Genomic DNA, 11267 nt, shown 5'->3' with positions numbered 1-11267 from the left:
TTGAAAAAAGGTTCTGGGTGGGTTAGGGTTTCCATATTTCAGATTCCTGATCTGGGCCCTATTTAGAGGCTCCCTGTGAAAAAATGATCTCTTTAGCCCTTTTCAAAGTACTTTAAACACTCATGCAGCACTGCAGCTTCTCAAAAGGCCTTAACGGAAGGTTTTGTTACATTTTACGCCGTAACCTTTGACATTTAGTTGCACCAGCGGCATCCATTTGCATCTGCTCTCCGAGACGGTTAAAATGACATCAAGCTCAAAGCGGTCGGACCTTCCTTTGTGCTGTAAAGGGCACCGTACGGCATGGAAGCGTGACCTTTGACCTTTGGAGCTTTGTTACATTTCAAGCCGTAACCTTTGACATTAGGAGCAGCAGAGGCATCAATCTGCATGTCATTTTCGAGCCGGTTCTAATGAGAGCAAGCTCAAAGCGGTCGGACCTTCCTTTGCGCCGTCGAGGGTACTGTCGGCATTGCGAATGTGACCTCTGACCTCAGTTTTGACCTTGTCGAAGGTCCCCACATTTTGTAAGCGGGTTCCACACACTGCAGTGTTCTACAGCGGAGATGGTCTACGGTCAGCCACTGAGAGTTCCGGGGACTGAGAGTTCCGCAGACGTTGCCGGGCCTTCATTGCAACGTGGGTGTGTCGTTTTGGCACCCCGTCAGACATTTCCTCAGACAGGGGCTCTCAGTTCACGTCCGAGCTCTGGAACGCTGTGGCAGGCGGTTTGGGGGTTAAGCTGCACAGGACTACCGCTTACCACCCTCAGGCTAACGGCCTTTGGGATTTCCTCCCAAATGCATCAGCTCCCTGGTCTGCCACGGCCCAGCGAGTTTTTCGCTCCAGTCCGACTACTCAGCACGGTGCGCCAGGGTCTCAAGTTCTCAAGGTCTCGTGGGGGCAGGCGGATTGTTCCTCCCCGCCATACGGATTTTGTTTACACGTGAATTCTGGGGGGCTTGTGTGGTGACACGTTATTGGACATAATTCACCTCTCGTATTGTGTTGCCACACGGACCCTTTAGTGGGAACACCTGTAGCGTTGGCTTCCATTCCTGCTAGCTCGTCAAGCAGAGCAGTTCATGTGATAACCTCTGTTATTAATGGCTAATAAAGATTGGAACTCTGTTCTTAATACACCGCCTCCGACTCCCTTTTCCTGGCACTACAATACACATTACAAATCAGTTCATAGTAATCAGAAAATTAGCAGCCGGTGAATTAACTTTTATAAATGTTTGGGTTAAAACAACCCATATTCTTCAAGAAGCTTGTACTGTTCGGTATGGCAGTTTGACACTGAAGCTTCGAACGGAGCTTCAACCCTGGACTTCCTATTCCATAGAAGCAGTGCTTCGCAGGTGCTTCAAATCATGTGACATATGACGTCCGAAGCAGCAACTGCTTCAAATCAAAGTGATTCGATGCTTCATTCAAAGCTTCATTTTGTCATCACTACGGTTCGGTCTTAGTGTATCTTTACATTAAAAGTTTCATCAGACTACAATGTTAAATATAAGGCAATATATTATAAACATGTAATACAATATGGCCACAGTCTACACTAGCATGTACACTTTGCATTCAAGTTGAGGAACTTTCAAAGTTTCAAGTGCAGACATTGGGATAAGGAATCACATGTTTTAAGTTTAGTGCTCAATGTCTATCAATTGACTTGTACATTTAGTGGGAGCCCCTTAAAGTGATAAGATATTTTACCAATTGAGCTAAAACCTAAGAGTCACATTATAAAGAGTGCCACTGGTAAAGGTCAAAGTAAAAAGTCCAACTCAAAAGCAAACACTGCATTGTTTTAAGAACCAGTGTGCCACATAAGCAGATATCTCACACTTTTGTAAATGTGCAATAGTTTAAACTAGAACTATTGAGAAATTTGATTTTGCTAAGGGGATTTTCACAATCTTTTGTCAGCGCTGTAAAGTATTAAGATACATTTTCCAAATTTGTTTTGCAACTGCACACCTTTTAGACACTAGAGGGCACCAAGCGTACATCCACAAGCACTCATGGTTAGGCATTCACCATCCCACAATACAAGGTGAAGTAAAGACACAACCAGGTGGTAAATTCATGTATTTATTTAAAAATAAAATATTCATCCGAGGACACCAGCTGCACCTGTAAGAACAAACACACATTAGTCACCAGGTTTAAGTTACTGTATATAACGGCAAGAAAGTGAGCACAGTACTCACCTGCCATTGTCCCCACTTTGGACTGACACGAAACCATTTGGCATTTATGTGAGCACTCGGACTTGAGGTTTGAGAGGAGCAACCTGAGGAAAGATGTAGGCCTGGGGTTCAGCCTGCCTCTGAGGGGCCACGTAGGCCCTGTTGGGAGCCTCGTAGGCCTGGTTCGTTGCTTGCCACTGAGGGGCTACGTAGGCCTTCTTGGGCGTCTCGTAGGGCCTATTGGGAGTCTCGTAGGGCCTATTGGGAGTCCTGTTGGGAGTCCTGTTGGGAGTCCTGTTGGGAGTCCTGTTGGGAGTCCTGTTGGGATTCTCGTAGGCCCTGTTGGGGGTCCTGTTGGGGGTCTCGTAGGGCCTGTTGGGGGTCCTGTTGAGAGTCTCGTTGGGAGTCCTGTTGGGAGTCCTGTTGGGAGTCCTGTTGGGAGTCCTGTTGGGAGTCCTGTTGGGAGTCCTGTTGGGAGTCCTGTTGGGAGTCCTGTTGGGAGTCCTGTTGGGAGTCCTGTTGGGAGTCTCGTGGGCCCTGTTGGGAGTCTCGTGGGCCCTGTTGGGAGTCTGCTGCTGGGGAGCATTGTAGGCCTTGTTGGGAGCCTCGTAGGCCTGGTTTGTTGCTTCCCGCTGAGGGGCCACGTAGGCCTTGATGGGAGTCTGGTAGGCCTGCTGGGGCTTCCTGACACTCACTTTCTCCTGCCCAGGAGCCTTCTGATAGCATAGCCACCAAATTTATCAGAGATGATGTGGGTCTTGGTCGGGGCTAACTTCTTACCAGAGGTTCCCTCTCTGGACGATTTGGAGTCATAGCTCGTTGAGTAACTGCGAGTTTTGAAGATGGGACCATTTCCTACATTGGACTCAAGAGAAGTGCCATAACTTGAGGCCATGGAAGTAGCCTTGTAGCTTCCTCGGGCATTTCCTGAAAACAGTTTGTATGGGTTCACAACCTCAGTCTGGCTGGGGTTTTTAGGAGCCGAGGGACGGGAAGGTTTATCCGTTTTAGACACTAGCTTAGCGCGAACACTGGAGGAAGTTTTGGTCCGTGCAGGGATTTGGTTTGGCTCAGGAGCGCCGGCACCAAACAGGCTGGAAGGCTTCCCCTCGTCCTTGTTGCTGCTCTTACTCAGGGAATCGCTACCGACAATAGCACCAGAAAGGCCATGATAACGCCGTTTAGGCACACGATTCAAGTTTGGTTTTGACACTGAGCTGCCCTGCACTAACCTGACTTTAGCCAAGCCACTTTTAGCTGGCTGTGAAACAGTTTGTGTGTAGCCACCAGTAGAAGGCCCCCAGCTAAAACGACTGCCCACAGCTGAAGGTATGTTTAAGTTTCTGCTTAGGGCCTGTCTGAGTCCATTCTGGAGATAGTTGTCACCAGCTTCCCGATTATTTTGCCTGAAGCCAACATATGTGTTGTTCTTGCTCTGAGCTGCTAGAGAAAAAGAAGAATATTAAAGCCACAGTCATTCACAGCACTTAAGTTAAATGTTGTGCTTAGCTCACCTTGTGAAGCCCACAAACAGCGCACATGCTCTGCTTGAACCAAGACAATAAGGACAATCCTGCACGGAAAAGATGTAAACATCAGAGAACGCAGACAGCGAACAACAATTAACTTTGCATATCTGCAGAAACTTACCCCAAATGAACTCCACAAGTCATATTTCTCTCTCTCTCTCTCTCTGTGTGTGTTCCAACACAGCAGTAAAGAACCAGTAGCCCCAAAGTGACTTGCTCTGCTTGTATGAGCAGCAGAAAGGAGGCTTTATTGCAGCTTGCAGCCAATCAGGGCCTAATGAGCTGATTGTCTACAGGTGCTGCTGTGCTGTCAGGGTGGCAACTGAGTGCTGTTGATTTTCTGATTTTCTGTCACCTCTGAGTTCTTAAGTCCTGTGCAAAAAACTGTAAGGTAAAAGAGCAATATCTCAAACCCCTAAATGACCATTTTGTAAATCAGACTTTCTCACAAAGGGTTACTTTCAGTTGTTCAAGAAACTTGTTTGTTTTTGTTGCATTTCTCAGGGTAAAATGAAGAAAGTGAAAACAGAAAACATTTGGGATTTATTGAAGTAATTGGAGAGCAAAAATATGTTTTTGTTTCACCCTGTTGTTACATTACATTACATGTCACTTGTTATACGTGTTTATCCAAAGCGACTTACATACTCAATACTGTGGACAATCCACACAGGAGCAATTTGGGGTGAAGTGTCTCAGGGACACAACGACATGCTGACTGCTGTGGGGTTTGAACATGTGACCCGCTGATCTGAACACCAACGCACTACCCACTACACCACACGTCTTTTGTTGCTTGTATTTTGGTACTGTTATTGGTTTTGTGAATATCTTTAGGACAAAGAAAAACAAGATTCAAGTTTGAATGTTCACTTGAGTTTTTGTTTTGTTACAAGTCCTTTTTGTTGGCTATGGTATTAGAGACTGTGTGCATGTGTGTCTGTCCTGCTTTCAGAATAATCATATATACTGTTATGTGCTCACTCCGTCACAAACACATGCGTTTTCATTAGGATATAACAATTAAATACACTTGCAAAAACAGTTTTAGGCACGCTACTTCTGTACTTGTGTTAAAGTGTTTTATACTACATTGGCTGTTTGAGTAAACCATTCTTGTGATATGATTGATTTATGCACAATCCCTAGAACCATAAGCAACACAACACAGGACATTGAACAAAAAAACATTAAAGGTAACAAAGGGAAAGTGATTGAAATGCAAATGGAGGTGAAGTATTTGCATAAAGTTTGTAAACAGATTGTTTAATATAGTTTTGCTGTTGTTTATGCAGCCCATATTTTCTTTATTCATTGATATATTTTCACAGTTTCTAGGTTCTTTGTACAAAGTGGAGGCAGGCAAGAAAAACAAATATGTCTTTAAGAATTCAAGGTAACACAGGGGAGTAATTGATATACAAATGGTCCTTTTGGGTGTGAAGTATTCCTTAACAGCTCTTATCTGCTGGGTTTCACTGATACTTTTCCTCTCAGCCTTAATCGCGACCTTGAGAGCGATCGTATCAGTGTTGACGGCCTTGTTAAGATTATTAATGCAGACCCCTGTACCCTCCGACGCTGAAGAGACCCGGGGGCTCGCTGCCGTAATGATGCAGTCGCCCCTAACTGTGACAAACAACACATCAGAACCAGCATGCTTCCTCCACCTTCTGTGTGCAGAAAATACATCACATACTGTAAAACCAACTTCACATCATCCAAACACGCTCCAACTTCATTTAAAGGGGCCCTATGATGCTCACTTTCAGGTGTATATCAGTATTAAGTATCTCTACTGAGACATGTCTTCATGCTTTAATGTTCAAAAAGCCCTTTATTCTTCTCATACTGCCTGTTCTGCAGCACCTTTTTTCACCCTCTGTCTGAAACCAGAGTCCAGCCTGCTCTGATTGGACAAGCGCTTAGAGATGTCCCGCCCCTTAGCCTTTCACGTACAATGAGTTGGAGCGCTAGCCAAGTGTTACATGTTGATGTCATTATGTTCAGGAAGTAAACAAAGGAGTCCAATGTGGGTGTTTCAAGCAAGTGAGGGGGGAGTGTGTGGGAGAGAAACCCCCTCTGAGGGAGCACAGGGATTGTAGCCTTTGCAGACCATTTACATGCACTAAAACCTATATAACACACTACAGGAAAGGGAAAACCCGAAGGACAATATGAGAAAAATAAAGCACTTTTCATATTTTGATATGTATTATTTTTTATTAGTCAATTTATTGAAAATGTCAGAAACATTTAATTTATTTTTTTTAGAATAATATTTACAACAAAGAGATGCAGGAAAAAGATAACTTTTTTTAAATAAATACATTCTGAAATAGTCATGTTCAACAGGGGCAAGAAGAAGCTTAAAAAAAACGTTTCTGGTCCTCCCCCCCTAGCGTAAATTTTTCTTGAAAATAAAAGATGAGGTCATCGTCCTCAGCGTCATGTTCGTCATATTGTTAACAAATACTTTTTTTTGTACAAAACAACCAAAAATGTGTCCTCTAGAAAATAATATCAAATGGTAACAGATATGTGTATATTGCTTTGGAGAAGTACATATTTCAGTGGGATTTCATCAGCTTCCTGGTGTGTTTTTTTCCGTGAGGGACGCTCCACATGACAATGCCCCCTTGCACGGTCATTGTAGGTCACACACACACACACACACACACACACACACACACACACACACACACACACACACACACACACACACACACACACACACACACACACACACACACACACACACACACACACACACACACACACACACACACACACACACACACACACACACACACACACACACACACTCCCTGGTAGAGGCAGGTGTGATTCTTCCTCACAGACCGAGCCTGCTCCGTGGTGTTCCTCCCCTGCAGAGGCAGCGTCCCAGACAAGTGGAAGAAGAGAGATGAATCTGTCACTCTGTCCTATTCTCCCAAAGGACTGCAGATCAGTTCTTGAACCCTGATTTATTAAAGATCTTATTTTTCATCTTTTACGTGCACAGCCCCACCTAGTGTCAGCAGAAAGTATTAAAATAATGATTACAACAAAATGCAAAAAATAAATTAAAAAATATATAAAATATATTTTAAGATCATGTTTAATCATCTGATTCGTCTGTACATTGCTGTTTTAGTATGTGTTCTTCTAATTAGTGTCTACAGTGTGTGCCTATTGAGCTGTTTAGAGCCATGTGGGACAAAACCTGATCCTGCCCCTCCCTCTGACTGTCTAAGTGAACGGTGACTGCAAAAACTACACTGCGCATGCTCAGAGTATTTTCCTATTTAATGTGTGTGGCAAAAAATAATGACCATAGGGGCAAAGTGCTGCCATCCCCACCATACGTCATCTCACATAATTCAGAGCTGATTGGCTGTAAGTACGTGTGCCGCGAAAAGTGTGGTGTGTGAAGAGGAGGAGAGAGAGCTGCAGTGAGGCGTCCTAAAACCAGGAAGTAAGCTGCGCATGGCTTCCCTCCACAAAAAGGCAACGAGATTTCTCCATAGAATTTTAGAAAATAGCTCAAAATAAGATCTGTGGGAAACGTAGCTGTTAGATAAATGTACGTTTTGTTCAGCCGGATAATATCCACATGTCTACTCTACTTTTATCATTTTCGAATCAAAAATCTATTGATTAGATTAGATTTATGATAGACTTTTGAAACTACAAGAAGATAAGGAGGACTTTTACAAAAAAGTAATAGAGATGTTTGTCCAGAAGGATAGGCAAATGGACTTCATCTTCAAGTCAAGGTAAGACTGCAATTTTATTGAAAATGGGATCTTACTAAGAGAGAACAATTCAATATTTAAATGATAAAATTACATTTTGTTGGGTATCCTTCTGTTGAACTGTCTGTTTAAAAGTAATTGAAGCATCAGACAAAAAAAGCTTTTGAAAATAATATTATATTTTGATTTAATATATTTGTAAACCTGAAGAGTCAGTGCCAGTGCCTCACCAGCCATGAACCTCTCTGCAGAAGCTTATATATAGACATCTGAGTTTTTTGTGCCCCACCACTTTTGTACATATAGAAACGCCACTGAGTGTTTGACATTCACACGGTCGCAGCAAATGTCCTCCTCTCCGCCGTAAGGGAGGAGTGACACTTCGCATGCGATGACCAGATGAGTGTGGTGGCTTAGATCAAAGACACAATTTCCTGTCAGAGGAAATAGCGGAGAAGAGTGGGTTTTTTTCAGGAACAGTTTCCTCCTTTTACATTCTTTCCATTATCAACATTCATGAGAAAGAAGTCCTTTCAAAGGAATCAGCAAAAACATTCCTGATAAAGAGAGCGATGTGCACAAAAATGAGAGGGTCCATAAATCACAACGGGATCTATTCATCAAAGAAGGCGACTTTTTCACCTTGTGGATGATATCGCTCATTTTAACACAACATATGCATCACGTCACGAGTGCACAGACTCTGCCTTAAAGGAGTACCAGCACAGAAGTACAACATAATTGTTTAAGCAGAGGTGGAAGGAGTATTCAGATTATTAATGTAAGTACAAGTAGCAATACTACAATGTAAAAGTACTAAGTTACAAGTAAAATAAACACTAACAAAAGTAAAAGTACTGATGCAAAAAAGGACATTTGTAGCACCAGATAATCTATAATTATTTTATTAGAAATGAAATGTACTGTGCATTATGGGTTCATCACTTCAATGCTGCTCTTGTTCAACGTATTGTACACCTCTGAGTAGCTTAAACCAGTGGTTCTCAAAGTGGGGTCCGCGACCCCCCGGGGGTCCGTGGCAAAGTTTTCAGATTCATTCATTTAAATTATCATGATATCATTTTTTTCATTTTTACAAAAGGCTTCATAGTTCAACAAATAATATTTTATTTTTTTAATCTAAAATAGTTCATAGATTACGTTCTAATCTAACAAATCTATACATTTAAAAATCAAGCGCGTCACCCGTTACCGTGGAAATCAACAATAACTGGTACGTTTAAGCCTTAAACTCTAATAATGTATTAAAATGTGTGTCGATATAGACATTGCATCAATAAACTAATAGTAACTATGTAAAATTGTTGTAATGGAGTTAAAAGTACATTTGCCTGCATGTGGTGGAGTAAAAGTAAAATACTCAAGTAAAGTACAAGTACCTCAATTTTACAGTACTTTAAAAAATGTACTTAGTTACATTTCACCATGAGTTTAGGTGTTTGCAAAAATGTTATATTTGATTTATTATATATGTTTTTAACTTTGCAGAACAGAAGACTTTCTAATCTACCGCTGCCTCTATTGGTTTGTGTTTTTGTGTTATTATGTGACTTTCTGCTTAACAGTTAAAACCCCAAAAGTCACACAATAACCCCAAAAAACAAACCAATCGAGGCGTAGAAGTGCACCTCCTGCGTTCTGCAAGGTATAATCACTCTTCCTGTCAATGGAGCCTGAGTGTCGTTCCAGATCTCCGGCGGAGGGATGTCTGACATCAAAGTAAATCAGTAAACATACTCCAATTATGGTGACAAACTATATGAGTGTAGCTGCTGCCCCCTCAGCAGTGCTTCAATTCCTGCTGTTTCTCCAAGGTGTGGGTATGCTGACTGCATGTACTGTTGGTATTACTCCAACTATGGATTAAAACCTCATAGAACAACCCCTCTTCGAAACACCCTAACTATCCCTTTAAAAATGATCTCCAGAGAACGCTGTATTCACTGTTCGATCTGCATGACCCCTGACCTGTGCGGGAAGTGGCTGACAGGCTCATTTGAGGATTCCCTCTCTCCTGTAAAGGTTACTGTGTGTTTCCTCTCTGTTCCTGTGGGGTTCGGTGTATCTGTGCACGGAGCAGAGGGCAAACCGTCATCCAATTTATGTGCAGAGCTTTACAGGATGGGAGGACATTTGTGAAAAGGGTCAGATAGATAAATGTCTTCACTAAGCCACATGAAAACACATCCTTTTCTCTCTAATTGGATATATTTTTGAAAAGGTATACAGCTACATATCTGTGAGATAAGACAAGTTTTGCTATTGGGAAATGTAGGCATTTCATCTCGTACGTTTCTTGACTTATTCTACAGTTTTTCTTTTTATTACAATACAATAAAATACAATACAAAGGGGCTTTATTGGCATGACCACGTTGTAAACATTGCCAAAGCATTCCGCACACGGCGTTATAACAGAATAAAAAAAAAAATACACTAAACATAAATGTAAACAATACATGTGGCACAACAGCAAAACATACATTATTGTTCTTGGTTTTTAATTTAAATGTACATTTTGTATTCTGTTTGCACTTGTTTAGATGTGTTGCAGTTAGTTGTAAAGTCTATACTGTCAGGATTTTAATGATTTGTCACGTTTGTAGTTTTGTCTGGTTATGGGTATTTTCCTTTGTCTGGTCCTTCTTCCTGTGTTTTCCCCTGTCGTTAGTTTCCCTGGTGTGTCTAGTTGTCTGATTGTGTTCACCTGTCGCCCTTGTGTTTCTCCTCCCCTGCCCGGCTGTTTCTCGTCTTGTGATTACCGCTCCCTGTATTTAGTCTTGTCTCTTCCTGTGTTCAATGTTGGTTCGTCTTTTGTTTGTGATTGAGTTCACCGGTCAGAGTTCTGTTTTGTCCTAGTATTTTTATTTATCCTTGAAATAAAGGCATTTTTCAGCGTTATCTGCATTTGGGTCTTGCTTGCTTCACTCACCGTAACTTATACGCTGCATCTCTCACTACAAATGTGTCATGTTCATGCTTTAGAGTATGATTATAATTAGAGAGACTTGTAGATAGTGATGGCGAGATGAAGCCTTATGAAGCTTTCCAGCCAATTGGTTCGCAAAAGGGTTCATCTCATGAGGCTTCATCATGGGCTTCATCTGAACACAAACCCCCCTGCTGGTCAAAGTGTGTACAACAGGCAGATTGGACATCTCAACAGTGTGCTCTCTCTCATACCGAGTTCCCAACGAGTAAAGCCTTAGAATAACTCTAAACAACGAACATTAAATCATATTTTCATGTTAACAATATTGTATTTATTCCAGTTGAATGATTGTGATTGAAAAGCCTAAGGAGGCTGGTACACATTGCAAAGAGGGATTTGTATTCCTTAATAATATTCGTAAACTTAACCATGTTGTAGCCTGGGCTAAACCATATCAAAGAATACATTAACTACATTATCTCATTTAGCTGTAGCTTTTATAAACAACCAAAACGATGTATTGTTCAGTCGTTGAACCAGAGACCCTGCGGTCATGAGTCAACTGCTTTCAGGCTGAGCCACAGCACATGCTAAAGCTCCCTGAAAACACTGCAAGATATTTATTCCTGTATTTATTCATGTTTTTATTCCTACATTTATTTATGCTTGTATCTATTTATACTTATGACATGTTCCGACCTCTATATGAGTGAGGGTCTGAGCTCTTGATTGCATCGTGTCACCGGGCCCGGGTACAGGAGGGGTAATATGGTTCTTATTATACATCCATGGGTATTATGAGCGTCGTGGTTCAACGGTTCAACCGATCT

Source organism: Pseudochaenichthys georgianus, chromosome 11 (genome assembly GCF_902827115.2).
Source record: "Pseudochaenichthys georgianus chromosome 11, fPseGeo1.2, whole genome shotgun sequence".
Lineage (NCBI taxonomy): Eukaryota > Metazoa > Chordata > Actinopteri > Perciformes > Channichthyidae > Pseudochaenichthys > Pseudochaenichthys georgianus.
The sequence above is the reverse complement of the archived record's forward strand: the minus strand, read 5'-3'. Positions refer to the sequence as shown.